The sequence below is a fragment of the Lissotriton vulgaris genome, chromosome 1_1 (genome assembly GCF_964263255.1).
Source record: "Lissotriton vulgaris chromosome 1_1, aLisVul1.2, whole genome shotgun sequence".
Lineage (NCBI taxonomy): Eukaryota > Metazoa > Chordata > Amphibia > Caudata > Salamandridae > Lissotriton > Lissotriton vulgaris.
In genome coordinates, this window is record NC_141685.1 from 823,222,205 (window position 1) to 823,239,940 (window position 17,736).

The following is a 17,736-nucleotide window of genomic DNA, read 5'->3' on the forward strand; positions in this document are numbered from 1 at the left end:
CGTCTGGAATGTTCGGGGACAAGCCGGTCGACGGCTCCATCTAGAGGGAATGTAAGGAGCTCTTGAAGGCTCGCTAATCATCCCCCAGTCCTCCATCCAGCCCATAGTATGTCCTCCATTGCCCCCATGCTCTACGGAACTTTCTAGGGCAGCCTCTCGCCCTATATGTGACCCTCTCTGCCGCCATGTACATATCCATTCCTGTCTTCCATTCTCTGAGCTGAGGTGGGGCTGTCTCTCCCCATGTTCAAGCTACATTCCGTTTTGCCACCACCAGAGCTAACATGGGGAAAATGAGCTGTGGGTGGCCTAAGTCTACATCTCCGGGAATGCCCAGCCGCGTGAATTTTGTGTCCAATGATAGTGTTACGCCTAGAACCTTGCTCACCTCACCCAACACCGTTTCCCAGTAAATCTGTATAACGGGGCAGCCTCAGATGGTATGGTGAAAGTCCCCCTGTGTTTGTCCACATCTCAGGCAATTCGGGTTACTGGCATGGCCCATGCGGTGGAGCCGGGCCCTTTCATAATAAACCCTATGTAGGACCTTGTATTGAATGAGACGAAGATGTGATTTAATGGCCACCTCGCGGTGGTGCATTAAAGCTGCCTCCCAGTCTATATTTTCAAGTGTATCTAGGTTAAGTTACCAGGACTCCCTCAGTCTCCCCAACTTGTCTGGTGCATTTTTATTCAAGGTCCGATATGTTAGCGAGACCGCCTTAGTAAGTACGTGCTCTTATAGTAGGCATCCCTCCAATGGTGCATACTCCGGCAGTGAGGAGGATACGGAGCCCTCCGCCTGCCAGGCATGTCGAAGCTGTGCATATTTGAGAAATTGGGAGGTGTGTAACCCAAAGTCCATCTGCAGCGCACGGAAACTTTTGAGTTTTCCCTTGGCTAAAACGTAACCCCTGGTAGAAATGCCAATGGCATCCCATCCCTCAAAGCCCCTCAGTTTGTGTATCTCCTTTAACCAGGGACAATGCCACAGAGGTGTTTGTTTTGTAGGTTTGCAATCCCACCCCAATGCTTTCGACGCCTTGTCCCAGACCTCCAGCGTAACTTGTGTGGCTTGAGAAAGTTTTTGCCCCTTCCCCTGTAGAGATAATACATGAATGTGCAGTTTGCCATGGTGTCTCTTTCAAGCCTGTAGGTGGGTGGTCTGCCGTGGCGTGGAGCCATTCGTTCACCGGGGTTAGATGTTCCGCCCAGTAGTAGGCCTCTATATCAGGCAGTGAAATCCCCCCATCGTATTGGTTGTGGTGCAGTGTGGTCAATGCAATCCTCGGCTGCTTTCCGAGCAATAGAAGGGAACATAGCTCAGCATCTACCGCCTGAAAGGTTTTCCTGGAGAGGGGGAAGTACTTGTTCTGGAGGGCGTAAAGAAAACGGGGCAGGGTAATCATTTTAAACTTAGCCGTACGACCTAGGATTGCGAGGGGGAGGGATTGCCATCTCTGTGCATCTGTTGCGAAATTGGTTATGACCCCCTGGATATTCTTCTGGTATAAAAGCCTCCTGTCTGTGGTTAGGTAGATCCCTAAATATGTAAACCCAGTATGTTCTATCTGCAGGGTCCCAGGGAGGGCTGGCCAGGCGGCCACAGCTCTTGGGCTGTAGATCACCGATTTGTGCCAGTTTATGGCTTAACCGGAGCATGCCCCGTAGAGGTCCAAGACTTCAAACAGAGCGGGGATCATGATAGTCAGATGAGTAATATAAAGCAGGATGTCATCCGCATAAAGCAAAATCTTTTCTTCTGCAGCATCCGTTGGGGTGATGCGGAAACCTCAAATCTCCGAGCTCTGCCTAACCACACATGCCACAATCTCTATCGTAAGAGCGAAGAGTAGTGGTGTAGTGAGGGCTAGGCCTTGTTGTGCGCATTGTTAAGTTGGCATAGGCTTATTTGAAGTTTAAACAAATTTTACCTTTTGCTGCTTTTTGCACGTGACACTGCACATAGCTGTTGTTGTGAGTTAGGCTGTGTGAAATGCTTCACACGAGAATGGCTTGTTTTCGGCATCCCTAGACTTACATCGCTACCCTGGTCTGCACAGTGAGTGCTAAAGCCTCCAAGGTTATCATAACAAGGTAGCTGTTGTTAGGGCTGATCGGCTCACCTCTTAGATATAACATACATGCAGCTGCAGCCAATGGCGATTCTGGCACCTTTAATATTGCACTGTAGCCATGATTCCAGACACTTGGAAGAATCCCGTTTTTCCAGACAGACAGAGAGCTTTTGCAGATCCTGCTGTGATTTACTCCTGCTGATCTTGGAGGTATGGGGTCCCCCACACAGGCCTGCCTAAGAGACCTTCTACATTTTATAAAACATAGTTCTCAGCTAGGGAGAGTGTTACACTAGGCACTATAAGACCTGTTTGCACCATCATTGTAATATGATTTCTCCTTTTGTGTTTTATGGAATTGTAACAATGCTGATCATATTATTTCTAATCATATGTCTGCTTATGTTAGCAAAGATACTGCATCTTGGAGCAGGTTAGTAAAATAAATATTTTAACCTATCCCGTGTCTCTTTTTACTCCTGTTGTGGACTGGTATGAGAATAACAAATGAAAGAGTGTTCTTGATTCCCACCATTCCTGAGTATAGCCTAAGTCGCAGGTTCTGGGTTGTCGAATCATTGGTTCCTTTGCCTTAGGACGAAGAGCTAATGTGATACTGATGCTAGTCGTTTAGGGTTTCTAGGTACTGAGGTGAGTTTTTTGGTCCACCACAATTCACTGAGGTCTTGGGTCTCAGTGCACAGTTCTGTGTAGGAGCAGGATCCCTGTAACATGGCGCACCCAACTTAGTGGGCTTATTTTTTGAGACTCTCGCCTAGTGCTTATATCAGTCCACGACTCCCTCACTATTGTTTCCGGTTGACAGTCGTGACGGATAAACCTACCTATAGATGAATAGGTCTTTTCATGATTGATAATTTAAAACGGTTTCTATTGAATTACTACCCAGTTGTGCTACATTACTTTGTGTTGTCTTTTATCTCTACTGTGTCATTATGGGTGATGTTGAAATACCCCAGCATAGCCGGATGGCGGTCCACAATAATTTGCTGGCTTATGCCGTCCCCTTGGAGGGCATGGTAGTTGTTTTTGTGGTGAGTGCTGACGCAGCATACCCATTTGAGATTTTCTACTCTTGGGTTACCTTAACTGTGGTGAACGCGGATACTAATAAGTGTCATGTGTACACTCCCACTGCCGTGCCTATGGAGTACGCTCCTTATAGGGCACATGAGATTCCGATTTCAGCTTGGCAGCACCGAATTTGGTTTAATGGCGCCCTCCCCCACTCTTTAATGGTGGTTCGATTAGGTCCTTTGTCCATCCCAGGCGCTTCTTGGCCTGTTTTGGCATGATTTACACCGCATCCCCATGCGGGGGTGATTCTGGTTGCTGAATTGAGGCCGCTTTATACCTCTGCTATAGGGGTTATTAGAGCCTTGGTTCAATACATTGCCCGCAACTTCCAGTGCGGGGCACCTGGTGTTGCGGCGTATTCAGTTGGACCGGGCGGGATGAAGTTTAGTCCCGTCATAGTGAATGCGGTTATGGGCAAGCGTTCCAAGTATAAGGATGAAATGCCTTTTTGGCTTGCTGAGAAATTTGACCAACTGGAGGCCGTGTTTCCTAATACGACTCCTGTTGAGAAACACAGGAATCTTACAATTAGTTTGCAGAAAGACTTAGTGCCGGAAGTCACTGATTGTAACACATGGGGTATGATTTTTGCGGCAGTCTATGCTAATTGCTTCGGCACTCCAGATGCGGTAAGCTTCCAGGTGTCTAATGGTTTGCGCGATGTCCCAGATACAGAGAAACCCTGTCAGTTACCGACATTTTGTACGGCTGCTTATAAGACCATTGGCCGTAACAGATTGGGTGTTAAGCCTTTTGCTAAAGCAGCGCAAAAGCAAACTCAGGCGGCGAAATCTGATAAGGATGAACAGCCTTTTGTTCCAAAACAGAATTGGAATAAGAATAAAAAACAGGGGAAACAGCAACAGAAACAGGGGTCCAGTCTTGCATCCCCAATGCCAACGTCTACTGAGGTTACTTATGAATTGCTCGACTGCGCTACTATTAAGTCACCTGATCGTTTTCAGGTTCCTGATCAACGTTCTCCTCGCTCTTTGCAGAAAACATCGGTCTCACCCACCGGTGGAGGAGACGGCGGCAGAGGACGGGGTGCAAAACAAAAGCAACCCCGCAAGACAGGCGGTAAAGGCAAGCAGAATGACTCTACACGTCAAAGACCCCAGTTTCAGAAAAAGAAAGTTGCTGCTTTAACAGCGAGGTATGCCAAGGATAGTGAGAACACAGCTTCGAGACGTGGGCGCTGAAGCTACTAGACAGCGTGGCGGAAATTACCATAGTGCTGGAAGCTTTGCGTCCACTTCTGAAGGTGACAGCAACTGACACGTTAGTTGTTGTTGAGACGGCTGACACTAGAGTGGCTCCCCCTGAAAGACTTTATGAAATAGTCCTATTAATTGAAGGTGACATACAACGTACTATAAAAGTGGTATTTTGGGAGAATCTAACTACTACCTATGACATTTTGTTGGCGGAGCCCGACTTAGCCCCCACCTTTTGTTTTAGTCGCTCCGCAAGGGGAGGAGGGGATCCTCCCTAGTTTTGTGCACACTGTGCCTAAGGAGCAGGCCCTACAGTTTGCAAAAGAGTGGGCTAAGGTGCTTGCACCAGCTTTGAACCGTACTCACTGTGGCTGGGACACATTTTCCCCCCAACATGAGATACCATTGCGGTCTATGCCACAGCCTCAACCCCAATACCCAATGCGGCGTGAAGCGAAAGCTCCCGTGGAAGAAATCCTTGAACAATTGTAATATCAAGGTGTGATTGAAACGTGTGTGTATCCGATGAATAACCCTCTTTTTACTCTAACTAAGCCTGATGGCTCGTACCATTTGGTGTTGGATTACCAGCAGTTGAACTCTCATTGTCGGACCTGTGCGGTACAGAACACTCACAGTTCTGCCCTTGTGGATAGTCTCATGCGTAAAAGGTTTAAAACCACACTGGACATATCCTATGGCTTTTTCAGCCATAACCTGTCTTCTAGTAGTAGTCAATGGACAGCTTTTACCTGCGGTGGCAAACAAAGCTAGTTCAGAAGATTGGCTTTGGGCTATAAGAACAGTCCAGGCATCTTTGCTGCCCACATAGACTCTCTCTTTTGGAGAGACTCGACCCAGATGCATGTTCGTATGTGGATGACATTTATCTCACAGACGACTTTGACAGCATAATTAATTTATCAGTTTGCGGACTTTGTTACAAATTCAACTTTGCAAAATCTCACATTGCAGAGTACACAGTGTTGTTCCTGGGCTATGAGCTCAACAACGAAGGTCGAGGTTGAGCACCTCACTTCCTGGAGAAATGCGCACAGCTGCGCACTCCTACAAAATTGAAGAAACTACAATCTTTACTGGGCTTTTTGAATTTCTGGCGTACTTACATTTCCGAATATGCCCAGCATACCAAGCCTCTTTACGCTTTGGTACAACCAACTTTCAACAAATCGTGCTGGCTGCCTGCTCATTCAGCCATTTTGCAATCTTTGCAGGCTGATCTTCTAGAATCTGAATTCTTATTGACTCGTGATAACCACACCGACCTGGTGATAAGAATCGTACCTGGGGCAGTGGGTTTCACGTACCTGGCTTTTAATGAAGGTGACACAGTCCCTATCACTTACAAGTCACACTTGTACACTTCGGCTGAGTTGCGGTTTTCCACTGTGGAAAAAGTTTTGACAGCAGTGCAAATAGGCGATTCTGAAAGAACGTGCACTGTCGCAGGGAAATCGCATTTTAGTTGATACTCCGTATCCTGCCTTGGAGGCAGTGACATAAGCCAATGTTTCAAATTCAAAAGCTTAGCACCCTAGGTGGATATAATGAGCTACGTCCTTGACATCTCCGGAGGTCACGTTCATTTTCGACTCTTCTTTGCAGACTCAGGAGTATTTGCAGTATGAATTTGTTCATCCGGCTCCTCTGACCATGCGCCCGGTGGAGGATTTTCTTTGTATCATTTACATTGACGGTTCGGCGCAACCAGCGACGGTTTCAAAGCACCCATATTCTTCAGCCTGCGCAACAGTGGTTGGTACTATGGTGAATGGAGAATTCAAGTCTGATGTCGTGCATAAACAGAAATTAGGGGACTGTACCGCCCAATTGGCAGAGCTCCGTGCTCTGATGCTTGCATTGGAGTATGCTGATCCTAGTGTGACTACTCTTATCGTAAGTGACTCTTACTACTGTGTGCAGTCTTACAATGACAATTTGTTCTTTTGACCTCAAAATTCCAAAGGTAGCACAGTAAAACATAAAATTATCTGGGTTCGAGTGGCTGAGCTTATAGAACGGCTGCCACTCGTATTTGTGATTCATACTCTTGGTCACCTGCGTGTTGGAGTTCACTCTGTTGGCAATAGTCTTACTGATGTGGCGGCGAAGACAGCAGTTGCGACATATGTAGTTGTAGCAGTTACACGTTCCAAAAGTAAGATTGATGATGACATCTTGGCAGCTATTGCCGCAACAGAGAAGGGAAGTAATTACCCTAGAGGTTTCCCTTCAAAGTACTCTTATCACTTAAGTCCTGATAAAGTTCCTTATGTGAGAATTAACGACATTGGTGACAGATTGATTCCCAACGCAGACCGCAGGTCCACACTGATAATAGCTGCTCACGAGGGTATGGCCTCTGCTCATGCCGGCGTCTCTGCTACTGTATCACTTTTACAACAGCGTTACTGGTGGTGTGGATTGTGCAAACAAAAGCTTGATTATGTCCTTCATTGTGACATTTGCCAGCAGATTAGGCCTTCAACTGCTGCACGCCGCCCCAGACACAGTTGTATATATCTAATAAACTACTTGGTTGTGTTTATTTAGATCACTGAGGTCCTTTCTCTTCTGATGCTGCGTATAAGTACATCTTAGTTGCAGTTGATTTTTGCACGTGCTTTGTGTGGGTGTGGCCCCAAAGGGGTTCTGATTCTCGAACTGTCGTAAGGGATTTGCTTGTCTTTGTGGGAATTTTTGCATGTGGTACCTTCTACTCGGACCAGGGTCCAGAGTTCGCCTCTAAGGCGTACAAGGATGCCATGTGTTAGTTGGGGGTCCAAGTCAAATTTTCGTCTCCATACCGGCCTGAGGGCAATAGTGTTGTGGAGCGGATGAACCGTGACTTAAAGCAATCCTTGACAGCTAAGGTTTTAGGTACAGGCCGGAACTGGCTAGCCCACCTCAATAGCATTCAGCGTGCACTTAATAATCTCCCTAGAAGGTCTCTGGGTGGGAGGACTCCATACGAAATGCTCTTTGGCATCAAAATATTTGTTCCGGACCTTGAGGGTCTAGACCAGGTGGCGCCTGCCGCTCCCTTTGACGTATAGGAACATTGTGCTGTTTTCCAGAATCTACAAAAGACGTATGACAGTCTTGCAAAGGAACATTTGCCCTCCACAACTGATGCTGCGTTGAAGATTCCGGTAGTTGGCTGGCTACCCCGAGTTGGTGAACTGGTCCGAGAGAAGATCGAGAACAAGAAGGAATTCGGCCCCTTGTATCGTGCGCCAGTTCCTGTACTTGCCGTGCAGGGTACAAGAACAGTAATTTTACCTCCACTTCCTGGTCGTAAGGAAAACAGGTACATCTCCATTGACAATGTCAATCTACACAGAGTGTCAGATTCTTCTTAGTATGACACCTGCGGTCTCTTGTCCAGCTATGCTGCGAAACTCTGTTTTGGCTCCGGCACCTACCACCAGGCCTGACGTTGCCATTGAGATGCCTACAGTTACGAATCCTTTATTGAATCCACCGGCTGGTGATCCTCTTGATGATACTGAGTACACTTACCCTACAGACTTATCAATGCCCGATTTGCTGACCTGTGTGGCTAATCAGTCACGTTTTCATTTGACACTGACTCTACCACATCAAAGTCCCCCTCGAAAGTTTCGATTTTTGCTGTTTGGTTTAAAAAACATTTTTTGATTCCCCCCTGGTCTTACATTTGGCTGTTGCTTTTTTCAATTTTTACATTCATGTCTATTGGATTTGTGGTGTATTTTTTCCGTCTTGCGAATGGACACTATGTTAAAGAAAGATCTACCATTAGAATGATTGATGGAACTTTGGCACCCCACTTCTCATCACACATCATGAAGAGGGATCAGACTTTTGTGAATATCACTGCTTGGCCTGTCTTAGATGGGATTGTATGGGATGCTGTTAAATTTCAGATACATGGTCCCACAGAGGTTATTAATGTCCTTAATGTACTTCGTGTTTCAATGAGGGATGTGGTTAAACAAAATATACGCTCTGATGATTGGGACGTCCAAGCAGTAGAGGCTTTGTTTTCGGATTTAAAATATTATGCTGCCTTTGATGCTGAAGATTTGTACCTAGATTCTGCAAATTATGCTGACTTGTTTTGTTACCAACACTATGGCAATCATTTTCTGCACAAAGCAAATACATTTAAGAACGTGGTTAATTATACACAATTGGAACACTGTCCCGCTCCCGTTGAAGACAGCTCCAAAACTCTTTTGAAAAAGTTTTCTTACTTTACTGATTTTAATCAATCCAACCCTGATGCATTTTATTTTAAGGTGACGGAGAAGTCCTCTTCCAAAGTTAGACTTACTCACACTAAAATATTATATTCAAAGTCCTTTATCGACCAATTTGCAATAGGAGGCTATGAGCAGTGGAAAGATACGATTGATCTTAAATCTATTTGGGGTTCTAAAAGTTGGCAAGTGCAAGGCACTGAGGCTTTGCATCATGCATGTCTCATCCCAAACCATATGTTGTTTCTGAATTTGACTATTTCACAAACCACCTGCTTTGTATTGGCTACGTCTAAACAATTAAATGCTCCTTCGATTCCTGATTTGGGGGAATACCCCGAATGGAACGATCACATCAGTAGGTCCCTTAGGGATTTATATACTCTGTTACTAAATTGTCGTTTAACATTTCCAGTTTGTATCCCCAAGGCTGGCTGTTATGGCATAAAAGTACAGATTCATGCCAGCATAATTTTCTGGGTTTGGCCCCTGGCTATACACAGGTTAGGGTGAAACCCCGTTTTGAGAGTGACCATTCTGTCACTACCTATTCTGTAGGCAAGCTATATCAGAGCTGGCTCAAACACTCCACTTTAGCATCAGTTAAGCTTCATTTGTCTAAATTGACTGACGATGTTCATTTGAATGACTTAGTGAAAGGTCCTGCAGCAGGCAGATCCAAAAGATGGATTTATGCTGTTTACAACGAAGTTTGGAAACTGTCCCAAATTGAAGCTGCTTCTAGGTTAAGAGCTATTGATCAGGCTATTTTAGAAAAAGTGCTTGCAGTTGTAGATAATAGAATTAACACACTTTCTTCGCTAATTTACACATTAGATAAAAATGTTTCTCCTGTCGTTGATATTGTGCAAGATGAAGTCTCAGTTTTGTATCATGGCCAAAATCAATTGCGTTCTATTATGCAGTTTGCATGAACTTTACAAACGTTAAAGGCTGGGAAAGTGCCTTGGGACTACATGAACACTTCCTCACTATTTTTACCATTTAATTTGACTGTTAAACAACAATTTATGTCAATGAAAGATGCAACATTTTCACTATTGCATATTGAAAAGTTAGAACCTTTACCTTTCTCTGTGGCAGAATTTTTTTTGCTGTTTGGGTTATCCATGGGTTAATAATGCTGCCTTTTCCACTGTTTAAATTCGAAGCATGCATGAAACATTATGCCATAGGCAGATATGAACCATTAGGTAGCGCATATCTCCATGAAGTTTGGTTTCTGCCTCTTACCTATAGGTGCTTGAGGGAAGGAAAGTAGGTTTATTTAAAAGGTGAAGATTGCACTTCCACACCCGATCACTCATTGGTCTGTAGGAATATACAATTGCACGGCGCGAGTAATTCTGAAGCCCCGAATTTGTCCTGTATTTTAAAGGTATACCCGCCCCGGCTATTACACCTACTTTCACGTTGTTAGCAAATGGTAGTTATTTATTATTAAATAATGAAGATTGCTGTGGTATGCTGGCAGGGATACCGTACATAGTGACTGTCTCCCAACGTGTAGTCTGTTGTAAGAATGTGCTGTTTCCTCCTCCGTATGGGAAGCTCGATGTATCCATCTGGCCTTCCATTCCGACCTTGAAAGCAGAGTTCAACTAGATGAGCAGAATAAGGTCTCTTTTGTCTCAAAAAGAAATTACCCTTACATCAGCACGTGAAACATTCGTCCTTCACGTGGCTAACATTCGTACTGAGGTACATGCCTTGCTCAATACTGATCTCCCCCTGAATTTTGGCGCATTGATTCACACTATATTCAAAGCCACAGGCTTGGTACACTTTTTAAAGAAGTAAGTTCTGGCCTTGTGACTTCATTTCAAACTATATTTGGTGTGATACCGGCATTTTTTCATTCTATTTTTCCAGCATCTTTGGCGGTTTCCCGTTAATTCTCGCCTTGGCTGCCGGTGTACAGCTGTTAATTTGCTTGCTACAAAATGGTTGTGCATTCTGTGCCGCACGACAATCTGCCCCGGCTGATCCAACTTCGTAACCGGATGCATGAATACTATGGATCGCTACTTTGAGTGTTGCATATGGTTTATCTTTCCGGTTTTCGTACTTTACGTGCCTGCAGCCAGTTTTCCACTGCCTGGATTGCAGTTTTGGATGGGCTCTGGTTTCGTGTCTCTGCAATACAGTGTCTCCTAACCCGGATTATGATCTACTAATGAGTCCCTTAGTTTCTCATGAACTAGACTGTTCTGGTGTCAGGATTATGACCTGCGCAGTGGCTCATGGAGTTCTAGGCAATTGGAATATGGACTGCAGCCCATGACTTCCCGGCACAAAGTTATCTCGAAGAATACCCGAGTTGTCCTCTGATGGTGCTAGAGGTTCCAGCTGTTGAAGAACATTGATGCTCTTTTCCACTACTGAATTGGATGGCTGAAATGTTCGCTGATGCTAACAATGACTTCCTGTTAGAGGCGGTTGCAACGTATTGTGCCTATACGCTGTTGGATTGAAGTAACATTTTTTCTGCTTCATAGACACGTACTGGACTCATGATTTATTTCTTCATTTCTTCATTTTTTCACGCCTGTTGGGTTTTGAAAGATTTTTTTTTGGTTACTAATTCGGAATTTACTCCCAATTATGCAATTTGGCAAAATTTTGAACTTGGTTCTGTTTCATTCGAACTTGAACTCTTCTAAAATTGCCCCCCTTCTTGTGCGTTCTCTGATCAAGGGAGGGTGAAGTGAGGGCTGGGCCTTGTTGCGCACATTGTTAAGTTAGCATAGGCTTATTAGAAGTTTAAACGCCATTTTACCTTTTGCTTCTGCATATAGCTGTTATTGTAAGTTAGGCTTCGTGAAATGCTTCACACGAGAATGGCTTGTTTTCGGCATCCCTAGAATTACATCGCGACGCTAGTCTGCACAGTAAGTGCTAAAGCCTCCAAGGTTATCATAACAAGGTAGCTGTTGTTTGGGCTGATCAGCTCACGTCTTAGACATAACATACATGCAGCTGCAGCCAACGGCGATTCTGGCACATTCAATATTGCACTGTAACCATGATTTCAGACACTTGGAAGAAACCCGTTTTTCCAGAGAGACAGAGAGCGTTTGCAGCTCCTGATGTGATCTACTCCTGCTGATCTTGGAGGTATGGGGTCCCCCAAACAAGCCTAAGAGACCTTCTATATTTTATAAAACATAGTTCCCAGCTAGGGAGAGTGTTAACTAGGCACTATAAAACCTGTTTTCACCATCATTGTAATATGATTTCTCCTTTTGTATTTTATGGAATTGTAACAATGCTGATCATATTATTTCTAATCATATGTCTGCTTATGTTAGCAAAGATACTGCATCTTGGAGCACGTCGTTGAAAATAAATATTTTAACCTTTCCTGTGAATCTTTTTACTCCTGTTGTGGACTGGTATGAAAATAACAAACGAAAGAGTGTTCTTGATTCCCACCATTCCTGAGTATAGCCTAAGTCGCATGTTCTGGGTTGTCTAATCATTGGTTCCTTTGCTATAGGACGAGGAGCTAATGTGAGACTGATGCTAGTCGGTTAGGGTTCTAGGTACTGAGGTGAGTTTTTTGGTCCATCACAATTCACTGAGGTCCTGGGTCTCTGTGCACAGTTCTGTGTAGGAGCAGAATCCCTGCAACAGTGGGGAGAGTGGACATCCCTGTTGGGTGCCCATGCTGATGGGGAAATCATCAGTGATCTGGCCATTCACCTTTACCCTTGCCCGAGGATCCCTGTATAAAAGCCCTATCCACTGCCATAACTTAGGGCCTATACCAAATTTAACCAGGGTGGCCTTGAGGAAGGGCCAGTGTACCGTCTCAAACGCCTTTTCCGCATCTAGGGACAGTAGCAAGTGTAGGTCGTCTCGGTCCTGTCAAGTCAAGTCAAGTCAATTAATTTATATAGCGCGCTACATACCCAGAGGGTCTCAAGGCGCTTGAAGAAGGGTGGGGAATTACATGTCGAATATCCAGGTTTTAAGTTGCTTTCTGAATGCTAGGTGGTTCTGAGTGAGGCAAAGGTGAATGGGAAGTGAGTTCCAGGTTTTAGCCGCCAGGTAGGAGAAGGACCTTCCTCCCATGGTGGTTTTGTTGATGCGAGGTACAGCAGCAAGGGCTTGGTTGGAAGAGCGTAGCTGGCGGGAGGGGGTGTAGAAGGAAAGTCGTGTGTTGAGGCATTCGGGTCCAAGTTCGTAAAGTGCTTTGTGTGCGTGGGTTAGGAGGCGGAATGTTATCCTCTTATTGACGGGGAGCCAGTGGAGGTTTTTCAGGTGACCAGAAATGTGGTCTTTACGCGGGATGTCAAGTATGAGTCTGGCTGATGCGTTCTGGATGCGTTGGAGTTTTTTCTGAAGTTTTGCGGTGGTACCGGCATATAGGGTGTTTCCGTAGTCCAGGCGGCTTGTAACCAGTGCGTGGGTGACCGTTTTCCTAGTTTCGGTGGGGATCCAGCGAAATGTTTTTTTGAGCATGCGAAGAATGTTGAAGCAAGATGATGAAACGGCGTTGACTTGTCTGGTCATCGAGAGTGAGGAGTCCAGGATGACGCCCAGGTTCCGTGCGTGGTCCGTCGGGATGGGTGCTTTTCCAAGGGCCTCTGGCCACCAAGAGTCGTCCCAGGCGGAGGGGGAGGTACCTAAGATAAGGACTTCTGTTTTGTCTGAGTTCAGTTTCAGACGGCTGTGCTTCATCCACTCAGCTACTTCTTTCATTCCTTCATGTAGGTTGGTTTTGGCGGTGTTAGGGTCTTTGGTGAGTGAGAGGATCAGTTGAGTGTCATCAGCGTAGGAGATAATGTTGAGGTTGTGTTGGCGTGCGATGGCCGCGAGGGGGCTCATGTATACGTTGAAGAGGGTGGGGCTGAGTGAAGATCCTTGTGGCACGCCGCAAATGACTTCAGTGGCCTCTGACTTAAATGGTGGGAGGCGGACTCTCTGAGTTCTTCCGGCAAGGAACGAGGTGATCCATTCCAGTGCTTTTCCTTGGATTCCGATGTTTCTGAGGCGTTGTAACAGGGTGCTATGACAGACTGTGTCGAAGGCTGCGGAGAGGTCGAGGAGGATGAGGACGACTGTGTCTCCATTGTCCAGTAGAGTTCGAATGTCGTCTGTTGCTGCGATGAGTGCGGTCTCAGTGCTGTGTTTGGCTCGGAAGCCGGACTGTGAGGAGTCGAGGGATTTGTTGGTTTCGAGGAAGGCGGCGAGCTGGTTGTTGACAGCTTTCTCGATGACTTTGGCCGGGAATGGAAGGAGCGAGATGGGGCGGTAGTTTTTGAGTTCGGTGGGGTCAGCTGTGGGTTTTTTCAGAAGGGCGCTGAGTTCGGCGTGTTTCTAGCTTTCCGGGAAGATGGCGGAGTTGAGGGAGCAGTTGATGACGTCTCGGAGGTGTGGTGCTATGATGGAGTCTGCTTTGTTGAAGATGTGTTGAGGGCATGGGTCTGTTGGGGATCCTGAGTGGATGGAGTTCATCAGGCGGATGGTGTCCTCAGTGGAGATTGGGTTCCAGTCATTAAGGATGTTCAAGGGGGGTGAAGGTACGGCAGAAGGTTGGGTGGGTTGGTCTCCGGGTTGGTTGTCGAAGCTGTTGTGGATGTCTGCGATTTTGTCGTGGAAGAACGAAGCTAGGGAGTCGCAAAGGGTTTGAGAGGGAGTGATGTCGTTGGAGTTGGCAGTAGGGTTGGTAAACTCTTTGACGATGTTGAATAATTCCTTGCTGTTATGGGCGTTGTTGTCTAGTCGGTCTTTGAATGCGGCTTTCTTGGCAGTCCGGATCAGTTGGTGGTGTATGCGGGTGGCATTTTTGAAGGCGTCCCTGGTGCTGGTGTTTGGGTCTTTTTTCCAGGCCTTCTCAAGGGAGCGACAGAGTTTCTTGGATTTCTTAAGATCATCGTTGAACCAGGGGGCGTTTTTGCTGCCTAGTTTGATTTGATGTTTTTTCAGATGTGCTAGGTTGTCGGCGCTGTTGGTTAGCCATTGAGTGAGGTTAATGGCTGCTTGGTTGGGGTTCGAAGAGTGGGCAGGGGGGTTTTGAAGAAGCGATGAGGAGATCTGGTCGGTGGTGATTTTGTTCCAGTTTCTTCGCAGAGTAGGTTGAGGATCGTTGTGGGTTGTGGTCTTTTTGTGGACAAAGTGAACGCAACCACCATAAGCCAGTTGTGGGTCCTTCGTAGGTTCAGCCGTGTTAACCAATAGGGTAGGAAGCCCGTTTGGTCTTGGTGTACAAGGTTAGTGATGACCTGACGAGGTTGCAGGGCCAGGATAGTCGCTAATATTTGTCCCTCCATATTAAGGAGGGAGATGGGGCGATAGGAAGCACAGTCCGTGGGGGGCTTCCCCTGCTTGTGGATAGGTAATCGTGGCCATTCACAGATCCAGAGGTAGGATTCCCTCTTGAGAGGTATCCTGGAAAAGCTGCAGGGGGTGTGTACCTTTGAGATCGGCGCATTTCTTGTAAAATTCTGCAGGAAGGCCATTTGGGCCCGGGGCCTTCCCAGTTATAGCAATTCTGATTTAGTCTATAGTTATGTCCGAATCTAGGCCCTCTCTATCATCATCGCCCAATGATGGGGATTGAATGCCCATCAGATAGTCGGATATGGACGCAGGCGCCTTCAGGTCTCTGGCTTCGCAGAAGCGCTGATAGTAGGACTCAAACGTCTGTACTATCTGTGTATCTTGTGTCTGTGCAATTCCTTGGGAGTCTACCGTGCTCTCCACCCAACAAGCTTCCATCTCTTTACGGCTAAGCCATGCCAGGAGCTTTCCCGATTTGTCACCCACGTTGTACAGCCTATGCAAGGTTGCTTGGGCCTGTGCCTTAGCCTCCTGCATGGCAAGAGCCCTATATTGGTGGTGCGCGTCCGTTAACTGCCTCAACAGCTGCGAGTCTCTATGTGTGAGGTGCCGCCATTCTAGGGTAAGAATTTGGGCTTCCAATGCGGCGAGTTCTTCCTCAGCCTTCCCCTTTTCCCAGGCTATACGGTTCTGGGCTCTATCACAGCATAAAAAAAAGAAACCCAGAAACACTTATATCAGATAATTACTTCTGTATGTCTAAGGACTACAGCTTGTGCAAGCTAATCTTCTACACTAATAGGAGAGCCCAATGGAGAAAATCTCTCATATAATTTTTCCAGTGCAAACAGATAAGAAAAACTCCCCACTGTTTTAGTCTTGCTATCACTTCCTCCCCTATCCACAAAGTAGATCTCACCATTACAATCGACAACAATGGGATCGTCCTCATTCAAGCTTCCAATCGAAACCTTGAGCAGTACGATAAACTCTTTTTGAATATCAAAAGCTTTATAAATAACAACTTAACCCCTGTACGACAAGCCTCAACACTAACTACTTCAAGGCCACCCCAAACCAATGCCCCCATTTCCTCCTCTGATTCACCTCCCTCCTCTCCCAGTACCCCTCCTTTGCCCCTGCCGGTCTCTGAACGGCCCAAATTACAGACTTCGCGGCCAGTAACCTTACCACTACTTCCAACCTCTTTGCCATGGTTGTCTGGTACACCTCTAGTACTCAGTGACGAACCCCCGCTTTGGGATCTCTCATCTCTACCCCGACCCCTCTAACACACAAAAGCCTACCCCCTCTCCCCCTCTGGGATCTCCCATCACCACTTCTGTTCCATTATTGACAATTTGACACCCTACCCTCTCTCCTGTTTTCCACACTCAATCATCATCCTGGACAATGCATCCTGGAACACCGACTATATTCAGGGACATCCCCTCTCATATTGAACCACCCATTACCGCCTCAGTCCCCCCTAACACACTCAGACACCCACCCCCTCCACAGATCTCCACACTCAACCTCCTCAACTTCCCCCCCATTACCCAATACCCAGACTTGCAGGCACGCTTGGACGATATCTCCCTCCAGATGCACCTCCTCTCCCTCAAACTCCACAATTTGAAATCCCCTTCACTCAAATAGCTCCCTTTGTTAAGCCCCCTTCTCTCTAGTCCTAACTGGCCCAGAGCCCCCACCAGCACTATTGACATAGCTCCCCGTGACCATCCCTCTTCCCCTTCTATCTCCAATTCCATTCCCCTACCCAACGCAGCCTCTCATCCAAGAAGCTCATCCAGCCTTACGCCCAAAGAAATTGACAACCTACTCAAGTCTTAGCAGTCTAACACAGATAGCAACATGAGTCCTAAGGGTATAATTCAAACCATTCATTCTAATCCCAACAGAGACCCCTACCACAACCTCAGCGTCATAAATAATGGCATCCTCAAGAGAGTAAACATCATTCAGACTCCTCCCACCCTCACGCCGGCTCCACTCAAGTGCATACTACTCAATTGCAGGTCTGCCAACAAACACGCCTCCGAGATCTTCGACCTCATACAACATAATGAGATAGATATCATTATCCTCACTGAAACCTGGCTCAACCCTTCGTTAACTCCAATCTTAGACCTTTTGGTGCCCCCACACATGACATAATTCGCCTAGATAGAGTTATGAAGCAGGGAGGTGGTCTAGCCGGTATACATCGGAACACGCTTGCGGTCTCCCTCGCAGAGTCCTCCTCACCAGCTAATCATGAAAACCTTTGCCTCAACATCTCTACTAACAATCATTTGGTCTGCAAATTGCACACTTTCTATCACCCCCAGGCGACAATCTTCCCTTCATTGAGCAATTAATGGAAATCATCTCTGACAACGTGGATTCAGTTCAGCCCCACATTTACCTTGGGGACTTTAACGTACATTGGTCAAATACTAATGACCAAGCAGTATCATGCCTCAAGTCCTTCTTGAATGATCACGATTTAATTCAAAATTGTGACCAACCCACACACACTAAAGGGGAAACTCTAGACCTCATCATCCCCAAAGGTCATAACATCACTTTGGACTCCATCATACCATGTAATTGGTTGGATCATCACATCATTTCATTCCATTTCAACTCGGAGGTTCTCCGGTGTAAGGCACAAACAACTAAACCAAAGATGTGGAAAAGGGACCTCAGAGATATCAACACAGTTGACCTAGCAACCTGCTGTAAGGGGGCCCTTTCTCCCCAAGG